General features: G+C 44.7%; 1 protein-coding gene across 19 annotated transcripts in view; it reads left to right on the top strand.

Annotated features, from left to right (window-relative positions):
- Positions 1-13,746, top strand: part of ST6GAL1 (ST6 beta-galactoside alpha-2,6-sialyltransferase 1) — a 143,899-nt gene that overhangs the window by 28,136 nt on the left and 102,017 nt on the right. For 14 of the 19 annotated variants that reach the window (XM_064275721.1, XM_064275397.1, XM_064275190.1 and 11 more), the window contains one exon: positions 8,893-9,029. The exons of 1 other annotated variant lie outside the window; for it this stretch is intronic. The gene's annotated coding sequence lies outside the window, so the exon portion shown is untranslated. Of the gene's footprint in view, positions 1-5,184; positions 5,275-8,892; positions 9,030-13,746 lie in introns of all 19 variants that reach the window. 4 more of the 19 variants (XM_064274873.1, XM_064274988.1, XM_064275081.1 and 1 more) reach the window with 2 other exon arrangements.

The raw sequence follows: 13,746 nt of genomic DNA, 5'->3' as shown, positions 1-13,746 counted from the left end.
GAAAGTCAAACAAACAAACAAACAAAATAGGCAATGAAATGAAAAAAAAAAAAGGTAAGATTAGAGGATCAAACTAAGATATTTAACACGTAAATCGTGGGACTTACGGAAAAAAAGAAACAAAAACAAACCAGAGACTATGGAGGAGAAAAATTATAAAAGACATAACACAAGAAAAGTTCCCAGAACTGAAGGACAAGGGCTTCTGGATCGAAAGGCCTACTTAGGTGACTAGGGCTATGAATGAAAAAAAAAAAAAAAAGACACACACCAAAGACTATCATAGTGAAATAACAACAACAACAACAAAAAACGTCCAGATAGGGGAAAGAAAAAAAAAAAACTAGTTACATACGAGGACAGAAATCTCTACAGCAACACTAGAAGCTAGAAAACAATGGAGGCATACCTTTAAAATTCTGAGAAGAAATGATTTTCAACTGAAAATTTACATCCATACAAATTATTAATCAAATACGAGGGTGGGATAATGAGTAGTCTCAACTATTTTACTGCCCACACAGCCTTCCTCAGGAAACTGATATGGACATACTCCTCTAACACTAGGGAGCAAACCAAGAAATAAGAAGAAATGGGATTTCCCTTTAAGCCCAGAGAGCAACCTGTGCAGCTTGGAGTAGAAGAAAAGAAGTTTCCAGAAGGAGATCCCCAAGAAATTTTTTAAAAAAGGGAATTGATTGATTACAGGGTGGTATTTGACTATGTTGAGTTTTATAGTTTTCTTGGGAAGTTGAGAGCTGAGTTAGTGATACCCCATTGCTGTCAAGTTGATTCCAACTCGTAGCAACCCTATAGGACAGAGCAGAGCTGCTCCATAGGGCTTCCAAGGCTGTAATCTTTATGGAAGCAGACTGCCACATCTTTCTCCCCAGGAGCCACTGGTGGTTTCAAACTGCTGACCTTTCAGTTAGCAGTCAATTACTTTAACCAACTTCGCCACCAGGGCTCCCTGAATTAGTGATAGGTGCATAGAAAATTAAGCAAATGAACAAAAGAGGCACTAATGGGCTCCAGAAATGAGGAAAAAGCAATGTTCGGTTGTAAGCAATGATTTATCTTGTCATAACAACGCAACTTCAAACGTTGACTTAATAAAAGGGCGGTATTTTTTTTTATATTAGGAGGATGTGGGAAAGAGAAGTGGTATGCAGGATGGTGGTAAAACAGAGCTAAATACTCATTAAAAAAATGTAGTAGGGAATCAATGAATAATATCTAACATTGAAAAAAAATGCCATAAAAGCATGCTATTTTGATACACTGAGATAACTCTCCAAGAAATAGACAGAGTTGAGAACCATTGCATTTGGGTAGCTGGACTTGCTATGGTTCACTATAAGCCTTGCAAGTATGACTGTACCTTAGAAATTATGTGCGTGCATTGTTTTGATTTTTAATAGTGTCTCTCCATGTGTCCAGACTGGCACCTAACATGGGCACAATCAAAAATGAGTAACTGTTTGCTGTACAGAACATGTCAACAACACAAATAAATGACTAGGAGCACCTTCTTTGGGCATTTTGCATATGGCAAAGGCAGTAGTAGAAGAGCTTCCAAAGAGCTTCCCTTTTCTGGTTCTCTGAAAATAAATCCTTACACCATTTCTCTTTCTGTCAGAACCCATGTATTCAGTGCTCAGTTCATGTTTAATTCTAGCTCTTTCCCGAGATCTTTTGGCCCAGCTTTAGCCTCACACTGAAGGGGAGAAAGGTATCCGGGAAGCAGGCGAGTGTCAAGAATTCTGGCTCAGCCCTTTACCAGCTTTGAGCCTGGGCTGCTTGCTTAAGCGCCGTTTCTTTATCCGAAAATACTCCTTGCCTCATTTGTAGTTGTCTTGTGCCGTAGAGTCTATCCCAACTCATGGCTACCTCATTCACTGCAGAGTAAAACTGCTCGATGGGGTTTTCTTGGCTGCAATCTTTATGGAAGCAGATTGCCAGGCCTTTTCTTCCGTGGTGCCACAGGATGGGTTTGAACCACCAACCTTTCGGTCACCAGCTGAGTGCAAACCGTTTGCCCTATGCAGGAACCTCCTTATCTCATAGTATTCTGTGAGGAACAAAGGAATAATTTAGTACATAAAGTGCCTGGCATATAATAGTTGCTAAAAGAAATTAAAGTCAGCAAAGTAAAGGAAGGATTATGGTTAAAACTTGGCCTAGGACAGGAGCCCCATAATGTTGGGTCTGGTCCCCACAGATGCACCATCAAGAAGGCTGAGAGTTCTGAGGGAAGGGTGGAAATTATCTAGGAAGCCTCCCAATTTTAGAAGTTCTTATTGCGTTTTGGTTTCAGTACGTTCTCATCTGACCACAGTGTTCAGCAAGTTTGTACAGACCTGGATCCTGGAATGTTTTATGTACAAGGATCAATAATAAGCTCTTAGCTAATTTAGCTTCCATATCCAAACACAATCGGAACAATTGTGCACATCTCAGATAATGTAGACTAATGTGTCTGAGGTTAAAGGGGTTATCTTTTACCTTAAGGCTCCTGTGTGCCTTGTGGCCATTGCTCACCGAAGCCAGGGACCTGTGGCCAGAACATGTGACAGGCTAAACCATTCTCTGACTCCAAACAGAGCCCTTTAGAAATAGTCTTGGCTTGAGGGGCAGAACTGAGAAATTCTTAGAGTGTATGTTCTTGGCACAGTGTATGAACTTCTTTGGGCTCTTTGGCTTTGTTGGGCTCCCTACATCCTAGCTCAGGGTCTGTGGTCAGTGTCTCACTCATTGTACACCTTTAGGGAACATTTGCTGGAGGCAAGAGCAAGTTAATGAGGCTGAGATGGCCTCCACTGAGCGACTTCCTTCCTTGGAATCTGTGCCTACTGGATGCTTCTCTGTCTGACTGAGGGAGAAGAAGGGGGGTTGGAGGAGGAGCTGCCAGGGGCTGTAGGGTGGGGGGATGTGCATGGAGGAGTGAGGGCAGGGAGACATAGAGAACAGTCTTTGACAAGAGGAAAGAGTAAAACCTTGGCTGGCTGGGCCTTGGGGGAAAAAGTTGAGAACACACAAATTCAGATGTCAAGGCCAGTGACCCTTGTGGGATAGGGAGGGAGGTTAGGGAGCAGGGACCACACAGATTACAGTGGCGCTGTGAATTACATGGGTGCTGTACTAAAACTGTAAGCAAGTGCCTGAAAATACAGGTGGCTCAGGGATGAGTTGCTAGTGGCACAAATGGCTAAGCACTTGACTACTAGCTGAGAGGCTGGTGGTTCAAACCCACCCGGAGCCTTGGCGACAGGCCTGGTGATCACTTCCAAAAGGTCATGGCCTTGAAAATCCTATGGAGCAGTTTACTCTGTACACATGAGGAAGCCATGAGTCAGAATCGATTTGATGGCAACTAACAACAATGGGGATGAGAGGAGCTGAGGAGCTGAACATGTAATGCCATAAAGGGTGATAGAAGTAAGTCACTAAATAAAAACCAAAAAACAAAACCCGGTTGCCTTCGAGTCGATTCCGGCTCATAACAATCCTATAGGACAGAGTAGAACTGCCCCAAAGGGTTTCCAAGGAGTGGCTGGTAGATTTAAACTGCCAACCTTTTGGTTAGCAGCTGAGCTCTTAACTACGGCACCACCAGGGCTCCTGTAAGTCGGTAAATAGAAAAGTCTTTTATATTTCTTTACAGTTTATACCACCGTGTTATTCTTTATTACGTTTCTGCCAAGTACAGCCTACACATTAGCAATCTACACTGTCCCATCCAGTAGCCTCCTCTGTCAAAAACCCCACCACAAACTTCAGAAGGAAGTTAAAAAAAAAAAAAAAAGGCTTCTGAGTAGCCACATTGGATGCCCAAAGCCCCCACACCTGCCCCAATGCATACACGGCATCATAGACAGCCCCTGTGTGACCCACTGAGTCCTGTTAGACTGCAAGGAGCCAGAGCCACCTGGGACCCCAGAGCTGATTTAAACCAACCTCTTCAGAGACTGAGGCCTGTTTTTACTCTTCTTACCTCGCTCTAAGGAACCTGGTTATCTGCTGCTCCAGCCCGTGGTGCCAGGCCTCTCGGCTCAGGCCCCTAATTTGCATATATTTGCATGTGTTGAACCAAGCTGGTTAGTCCTACTATCCTGATTTCCCTACCCTTTCAAGGTTGCTGTAGCCTCAGGGTCCAGGAGAGCTTGTTGCAAGTGGGGCAGGTTTGTTTCCAAGGAACAGAGACCCACCCAAGCTAACTCAACCAAAGAAGAAGCTTATCGAAGAGATTTAGGCAACGTGCAGAGGAGTGAAAGACAGAGCACACAGATGTGCCTCATAGCTGCTAGAAAGTCACCAAACATCTGCCCTCACTGTTGCTGTGTGGGTTCCCGCCTGCCTCTCATGGGGCCTCTGCCTGTTCTCCTCTATGTAGACCAGCTTCCTCTCCTTCCCCAGGGCCCCCTGCAGCCCCATAATTTGATCTTGTGCTTGGTGTTCACTTATCATGGTGCTGACACCACCTGTCCTTTAAGCTCTGTCTTACAGCTGACTGTAGTCTTTTTTTTAATAGTTGCATTTTTGAAAGAGAATCTGATTCGTCCAGCCACTTATTTATAATGATTATCTTTTGTGTGTGTGTGTTTTAAGTGAAAGTTTACCAATCAAGCCAGTTTCTTATACAAAAATTTGTATACACCTTGCTATGTACTCCTAGTTGCTCTCCCCCTAATGAGACAGCACACTCCTCCCCACCCTGTATTCCTCATGTCCATTCAGCCAGCCTCTGTCCCCTTCTGCCTTCTCATCTCACTTCCAGACAGGAACTGCTCATGTGTCTACTAGAGCCAAGAAGCTTACTCCTCACCACTATCATTTTCTATTCCACAGTCCAGTCCAATCCCTGTGTGAAGAGTTGGCTTTCAGAATGGTTCCAGCCTTCGGCTAACAGAAGGTCTGGGGACCATGACCTCCGGGATCAATCTAGTCTCAGTCAGACCATTGAGTCTGGTCTTTTTATGAGAATTTGAGTTCTGCATCCCACTGTTCACCTATTCCATCAGGGATTCTCTGTTGTGTTCCCTGTCAGGGCAGCCATCGGTTGTAGCCAGGCACCCTCTAGTTCTTCTGGTCTCAGGCTGATGTAGTCTCTGACTTATGTGGCACTATCTCTTGGGCTCATAATTACCCAGTGTCTTTGGTGTTCTTCATTCTCCTTTGCTCCAGGTGGGTTGAGACCAACTGATGCATCTTAGATGGCTGCTTGCTAGATGCCACTCACCAAAGTGCAGTCCCTTATTTATGGATGAGTTGCCCGTAAGTCAAAGTCGCGTCCATCAGGGTCGGCCCAAGTGTATGAGTGGGTGGGGTAGGGTCAAGGTAGGCAAGTTGAATGACTTGCCTATTTTGGTAATACTGGAGGTCTACAAGCCATTTCAAAAGGCCTTAAAAAGCACTAATAAAAACCCAGATCCCTGGGTGGCACAAAGGCAGCCTGCTTCTGCAAAGCTTACAACCAAGAAAGCCCTATGGGACAATCTACTCTGTCACATGGGGTCACTATGAGTTGAAAACTTGATGGCAGTATCAAAAACAATAACTAACCTAAAGGTTGGTGGTTCAAATCCACCCAACAGCACTGTGGAAGAAAGGCTTGGTGATCTGCTTCCATAAAGATTATAGCCAAGAAAATCCTATGGAGCAGTTCTACTCTGTAACACATAGGTCACCATGAGCGGAATCAACTTGATGGCAATGGGTTTGGTTTTTAGTTTAATGAAAACCCACATTCCCTTATTAAGTCTGCACATTGCTCTGGTTGGAGTGCAGGCTGCATAGGGGCGAGTGGGCAAGGGGCTGGTCGGCTAGGTAATGGTGTGAGACTTGGGTCCCCAGGGTCTTGGACTGGGTTACAGAATCACAGAAATCCATTAAGCCTGTGAAGGCAGGTGATGATAAATGGTGAATTATCCATCTCTGACGGATAGTTTAGCCTGGAGTAAAATGAAGGGCATGGCAGGTGGCTAGAGAGAGATGGAGGGGGAGGTCTTTCTTCCTGTCAAGAAGTGCGGAGTACTTTGCTCCTGTTCTCTAAGAAAGGCTCCTGATTGGCAGGCTCCCAGCTGGTCGCCATGTGAGCTGGGTTTGCATATAGAGATCTTTCCCTGTGGCCCACTCTCCCCACAGTGATCCTGGCTCCTGGGGTTCCCTTGGCATTAGTTACAGACAGCAGCAAAGTGCCCAGGTGCTGCAAGCAATTTTTCCCCATCTCACCTCCTGCCTTTGTTGTTTGCCCTGTTCTGCCCTGAATCTTTGTGAGGCCTTGACATTTCCATCCTCTCAAATGGCTCACTTCAGGTTCAGTTTCATCTGGTGTTAGTTCCTATCAACATTCACCTTCTCTTGAAGGTCTCTTTGGTTTCTCTTTTTGTCTCAGCATCCCTTTATCGTGGATACTGTCCTTGTGTATCTTCTATTCCTTTTTATCCTTCGGTTTCTCACTTTTTTCTCCTTGCCAATTCTTACTCAGGCACTCCCTCCCCCAAGCCTTGATTGAAAAAACAAAACCAGTTGCCTTCAAGTTGATTCTAACTAATGGTGACCCCATGTGTGTCAGAGTAGAACTGTGCTTCATAGAGTTTCCAATGGCTGATTTTTCGGGAGCAGATCACCAGCTGTGTCTTCTGAGCAGGGCTGGATTACCTAATGAACAAAGTCCCAATTGTGCCTTCCCACCAATCTGCAGTGCACAGCTTCACCTGTCTCCCACCACAGCAAAGACGTGGCGAAACCCATGTGAAATTGCTCACCACGGATTATCAAGTAAATACAATTAAGCCTGTGGTGACTAGGTTGCTCAATGCAAGCTGGTACTTACTCTGCTTACTGGTTAATCCGCCCCTGCTTCCAGGGTGCGTCTGGGTGGACTCAAACCTCCATCCTTTTGGTTAACAGCCAAGCTCCTTAACTGTTTGTACCACCCAGGGACTCCAAGTCTTGATTAGGGAAGCTCATTTTAGCATCATGGATCTTAACTTAGACATGGGCTGAGCTGAGAGTGAGCATGAAAAATGTAAAATCATATTCCTTGAACTCCAAATGTATTTCCACTAGAAACCATACTCGTAGTGAGTTGCTGGGGGAAAGAGGGGCTTGAGAGGAAGGGGCACATTGCTGGGGGGAGTTTACATGGTACCATAGACCTAGAGGCAGAATGCCAAGACTGTTCTAAAGCCTGAGAATTCCGTATACTCTTTGACCTAGGAATTCCACATCTAAGACTGAGTCTTAAGGAAATAATTAAAGGTTTAGTTACAAGCGCTATTTGTAATTAGCCAAAAACTTGGAAAAGACTTAAATGTCCAGAAGTTGGGGGCTGGGTACCATTTAGAGTTCCGCCATACAGGGGCATATTATGTAGGCATTAAAATGATGCTGCAAAATATCACTAAATGACAAGGGAAGATGCGCCTGATGCATTGTAAAGCTACGATTCTGATGTGTAGCAACCCTACAGGACAGAGTAGAACCGCCCCCATAGGGTTTCCTAGGCTGTAATCTTTACAGGAGCAGATTGCCAAGTCTTTCTCCTGTGGAACTGCTGGTGGGTTCGAATCACCAACGTTGCAGTTAGCAGCTGAGCACTTAACTATTTCGCCACCAGGGCTAGTCTAGATGGCACACAACGATCTTTACGGAGCCGACTGCCACATCTTTCTTGTGTGGAGCGGCTGATGGGTTCAAACTGCTGACCTTTTATTTAACAGCTGAGCGCTTAACCACTGTACCACCAGGGCTCCTTAAACCATAACTAACTTGATTATATCTTTGTAAAAAGTATGCATAACAAAAAACCCAGTAAGGGTGTGTTATCTGTAGTTATCTTTGGGTGGAGAAAGAACGAGTAACTTTTTCCACTTAATTACATTTTCTAAAATTTCTAGAATTAAATATAAATTCCTTTGGCACTAGAAAAAACAAAAATTAATTTAAAAACAAATGATATCTACCTAAACAGCTATCATAACACATGGTTTGAAAATTTAGGCTCAGTTAAAAATGTCCCCAAAATAAATTAAAAACTGAATTCACATCTTAACAGCATAAACAATATAAAACCCCATTGCTGTCGAGTCAAATTCCGACTCACAGCGACCCTATGGAACAGAGTAGAACTGTCCCGTAGGGTTTTCAAGGCTGTAAATCTTTATGGAAGCAGATTGCCACATCTTTCTCCCACAGAGCTGCTAGTGGGTTCAAACCAAACTGATCTTTCGGTTAGCAGCCGAACTACTGTGCCACCTTACCATTCTATGAACAATATACTATAGGCCAAAGGGGAAATGTGAACAAGTTTGATGTGTTTGTTAATTGACATCAGTCGGCTGCAAGCCAATCACTGATGTAAACAAAAGACTTGGGGCTGAAACTGGAGTTTTCTTACCCTTGCTTTTCTAACCGGTAGTGGGAAACCCTGGTGGCGTAGTGGTTAAGAGCTACGGCTGCTAACCATAAAGGTCAGCAGTTCAAATCCACCAGGCACTCCTTGGAAACTCTATGGAGCAGTTCTACTCTGTCTTATAGGGTTGCTGTGAATTGGAATCGACTCGACAGCAATGGGTTTTTTTTTTTTTGTTTTTTAATAGCAAGTAGTAAGGATTCAGTGACTGCGGTAGAGTTTGCTTTGCTTAGTCTGCAACTCACTCTGAAATTGCTTGCTGCCAGGACTGGGTCTGGGTGAATGGATGGCTGGTTTGGGCTCTGGGAGGGAGGCAGATTCCTTCAGGTAAAGGTTGCTGTTCTGGTAGGGTCTGTGCTCTAGTTGGAGTGGCTAGGGCTAGGAGTGGGAGGAGCAAGTGTACCTACCCTCTCCAGTGTATTAACAAATGTGCCTTGGGTGCTCAGTCTCTCCTTTGTACCCCTCCCCCGCCCCAGGTAGGAGTAGACCCAGTTGTGCAGAGTGCACTGAGCGCCCAGAGAGAAGCAGTGAATACCATGGAGCCCAGCTGAAATGAACTGGCCCCTGGAGCCTGTCCCAAGCCTTGGTGCCAGGTCTCCATCCCAGCACTGAGGTAAGACCCCTTGAATCCCAGCTTGGGGACAGAGAGGGCAGAGTGCCCCCTTTGTGGGATGGTGGAAACGTCCTCCTATAGTTTTGAAATCTCTGTGCACTCAACGGAACAGCGTTCAGGAAAAAAAAAGGGTGGTTGTTTCGGGTTCATTCAAACCATCTTCTTGGACCTCAGCCAACTGGGTGGCAAGGTCAGTTGGTGGCCAAATGAGGTTTTACAAAAAAAAAAATTTTGTATGTGAAAATATACTGAGCAAACAATTTTTACATGTACTGTTCATTGACAATGGTTACTGTATTGGATTGAATTATGTCCCCCCAAAAGTGTGTATATCAACTTGGTTAGGCCATGATTCCCAGTATTCTGTGGTTGTCCTCCATTTTGTGATTGCAATTTTATGTTAGAGAGGATTAGGATGGGATTGTAACACACTCTTACCAGGTCACATTCCTGATCCAATGTAAAGGGAGTTCCCCTGGGGTGTGGCCTGCACCACCTTTTCTCTCTCAAAAGATAAAAGGAAAGGGAAGCAAGCAGAGAGGGGGGACCTCATACCACCAAGAAAGCAGTGCTGGGAGCGGAGTGCATCCTTTGGACCTGGGGTCCCTGCGCGGAGAAGTTCCTAGTCTGGGGGAAGATTGATGAGAAAGCCGACAGAGAGAGACAGCCTTGCCCTGGAGCTGACACCCTGAATTTGGACTTTTAGCCTACTTTACTGTGAAGAAATAAATTTCTCTTTGTTAAAGCCATCCACTTGTGGTATTTCTGTTATAACAACACTGGATAACGAAGACATTTACATACTTCGCATTGTGTCACCATTCTCACTATCTCTACCCATATTGTTTTACCACCATTAACTTAGGCTCTCTGCCTCTTAGAGTTCTCATCTGTGCTTTAGAGTTACTGTTGTCCATTTGATCTCATATAGATAATTGTTTAAAGGAGCATAGTGCTCACAGCAATTATTCTTTATTAAATGAGGTTCATGGGATAGTTTTGGTTCAAGGCTTAAAAGTTGTTTCCAGGCAATAGATTCGAGGTTTCCTCCAGTCTCAATATATCCAGTAAGTCTGAATTCCAATAAAAATTTGACATTCTGTTCCATGTTTTTCTCTACTTTTGAACAAGCTCCATCTATTGGGTCCTTGATCAAAACATTCAGAAACGGTAGTTGGGCACCATCCATTTCTTCTGGTCTCCTAGTCTTTATACCGTGGACTTCCAGAAGAATGAACAAGTCTGTCTTGGAAGAAATACGGCCAGAGTGCTCTGTGGAAGCAAGGATGGTGAGACTTTATCTCACGTACTTTGGACATGTTATGAGGAGGGACCAGTCCCTGGAGAAAGACATCATGCTTGGTAAAGCAGGGGGTCAGGGAAAAAGCGGAAGACCCTCAATAAGTTGGGTTGACACAGTGGCTTTAAGAATGGGCCCAAGCATAACAACGATTGTGAGGATGGCTCAGGACTGGGCAGTGTTCACTTCTGTTGTACATAGAGTCACTATGAATTGGAACTGACTTGATGGCACCTAACAACAATATGGCAAAGGAGGGAGAAGTGTTCATGGAGACAATTAGACTTGTAGTCCATTTCTTTCTCTGATTCCTGTGTTTCCATTTTCCCAAAGAAGGTTTTCATGCTTTAGAGCAGACCTTTTGGAATCTTGTCAGGGAATTGTATTTTCTCAGTTGCTGGTGAAATTTGAACTCCAGAGGGAATGAATTTAGCCTCCAGGTAAGACTGTGCCAGATGTAGGTGAATACTTAGGTTCATTTGCTCTATTCTGCAAGGGAATTTGAGCTCTTATGAAATACACACACACACACACACACACACACTCTCTCTCTCTCTCCCCTCAAACACAAGGAAGACAGAAATTATGCAGGGAGGTCATTGCAAAACAACCCACCAAGTTCACTAAAAGATTTTAATTACCTAGATCTTTTCTGATTATAGAAGTCATATGTGCTCATAGGACATTTGGAAAAATACTCATGTGGGAGAAAATAAAACATGCCTGAAATCCTGCCCCTGTTAGCAATCTTTCAGGTAGTTTTCTATTAAGGTTACTTTTTAAGCTTTCACAGAATGTTGATTCCCCTGCATGGAGGTAGAGAAGTGAGACCAAAAGAAAACTCAATTACGAGTCAGGAGAACTTGGCCCTAGTGAGGAGACTTTCGAGAGTTAATTTTTATACATTCAGGAATTTTGTGAACCGGTTGTTAAAAAACTGTTGGCAGCTTGAAATCAGCCATGGTGAGATAATTTACACCATAGTAATTGGCAGACACTGTAAAAGAGGGCTTTTTTGTTTTTGAGAGCTGGTTTACCAGCACACTGCTGGTACAGTGCTTGTCCTACCACCGACAGGCTGTGAGGTATTAGACAGGTCAGTTAGGTATCTCTCCATTTCCTCAGCTGTGAACAGTAGGTGCTTAGTAAACATTAGTTGAATCACTAAATGAGAGTGAAATTTCTGTCTTTACTATCTCCTGAGATAGTTGTGAGGGTTCCCTAAGACAGTGAAAATGAAAACGTTTTGCACTGCACAGGGTAAGGCTTCTTGTCATGCAAGGAGGAGGCTTCATGGATCCAGGTAAACCTTTGATTTGTTGGAAGAGAGACACTGGTTGGCATCCCCCCCTTTGGCTCTTTCTTGCTCCTTGAGGAGTCTGTGAATAACTCACGCCCTTTCATAAAGGCAGATGAAAACCTTCCATTTTTACTGCCTGACATCTGGGGCACATTTCCTTCCTGGAAAAGTCAAAAAGTTCCAAAAAGTGTGAAAAGAAAGCCCCAGTGCAGCTAGATGTGACAGCCAGGACTGAAACCAGAGCTTTTGACTCATAATCTCTAATGAGACAGGGAGCGCTTCCTGCCAAATATGAAATTTAAACAAAAGCCTCTTTCTTCAAGGTCCTGCTGTTGCCCGGATTAAAGCTAATAAAATAGCATAATGGGATCCCTGCCTCTGCCCTCCACTTTCTGAATCTCTTGCTTCCCTCTCCCTACCCTCATCTTGTGTCCTGGAGGAGGGGGTAGGGAGAGGTCAGCAGGGCTTCCAGCAGGTCCCTTCAGGTTCGAATCCCTGATAAGAACATGCATTTCTAACAGGCAGTGCTAATCCTGCTGGTCAGGGACCAAACCACTAACCAAAACCAAACCAAACCCACTGCCGTGGAGGTGATTCCGGCTCACAGCGACCCTCTAGGACAGAGTAGAACTGCCCCATAGGGCTTCCAAGGAGCAGCTGGTGGATTTGAACTGCTGACCTTTTGGTTAGCAGCTGAGATCTTAACCGCTGCCCCACCAGGGCTCCACTAGTAGAGCAGTGGTTCTCAAAATTTACCATGTGTAAGAATCAGCTGGGGATCTTGTTAAAATGTAGATTCTGATTCAGTCTACTTGGAATGGAAATGCAGACTCAGCAGGTTTTCTAACCTGAAGGGTTCAAAGCCCTGGAGGTGGGGCATCAGTTAAGTACCCGTTTATCTCTAAAACAGATAAAACCAAAAAAACCAAACCCAGTGCCGTGGAGTCGATTCCGACTCATAGCGACCCTATAGGACAGAGTAGAACTGCCCCATAGAGCTTCCAAGGAGCACCTGGTGAATTTGAACTGCCGAGCCTTTGGTTAGCAGCCATAGCACTTAACCACTATGCCACCAGGGTTTCCTCTAAAACAGATAGGCTCATAAAATTACAAAGGTGGAAAGGACCTTAGGAACTTTTTCTATTTTAAGAAGCCAGGTCACACAGCTGGTGATTATCAGTGCTTGAGGCGCAGGTATAAGACCTTGGGGACTGGGATGGGGCCTGGGTGGGGCTGGAATACTGCTCATGAGGCACCTTGATCTGTGAATCCTTGCATATAGCTGGAAACCCTGGTGGTGTAGTGGTTAAGAGCTACGGCTGCTAACCAAAAGGTCAGCATTTTGAATTTACAGGCACCCTTGGAAACTCTATGGGGCAGTTCTACCCTGTCCTATAGTGTCGCTATGAGTTGGGGTCCACTCGACAGCAATGGGTTGGCCGGGGACATAGATGATGGTCTCCAGGTGCCAGCCCTGTTCTGCCCTTCCCAGCCCCTCGCCTATTGCTGCTGCCAGAGCCCAACGCACCTCTTGGAATTAAGTCCCCTTCCTCACCAGGGACTTGGTTTTCCAAGTCAGTGAACCACAAAGTGTACAGAAGATCTTATTCGGAGAACCTGGAGGTATTTCTATGAGGAAGGGAGGGGTGTTTGTTGATCTTGATTGTTCCAGGCACTGTATGTTGTGCTCTGTCTGCATTACCTCATTTAATTTGCAACAGCCAACAAAGTGGGTAGTTTTATCCCCGTGGTGCAGATGAGGAAATAGTCTCAAAGAGAGAAAGAAACTTGTTCAAGATTTCACAGCTCCCTGGCAGTGGAAATTTGAACTAAGCCTGTCTGGCCTCCACAGCTTCTCAAAGGTGTTTTCAGCAGGTACTTGCCCATACGGGAGCTCCCAAATCCAGTTCTTACAAGCTGAGTTCTCTCCTTGGGGAACATCATTCTTCTCTGAAGCCACACAATAGCTGCAACCCAAAGTGCTGGGATCTTTACAGAATGCTGTACTGTTTCTTTCAAATTGAAAGGGCTCTTCCTTTTAGAGGAAATAGCCTCAGGGCTGGAAGAATGCATAGAACCTGTTAGTGTGGTCATCCCTCATTCAACAAAGGGGTCAT

The sequence above is a fragment of the Loxodonta africana genome, chromosome 1 (genome assembly GCF_030014295.1).
Source record: "Loxodonta africana isolate mLoxAfr1 chromosome 1, mLoxAfr1.hap2, whole genome shotgun sequence".
NCBI classification, from domain to species: domain Eukaryota; kingdom Metazoa; phylum Chordata; class Mammalia; order Proboscidea; family Elephantidae; genus Loxodonta; species Loxodonta africana.
This window is presented reverse-complemented; position numbering and strand designations above follow the sequence as displayed.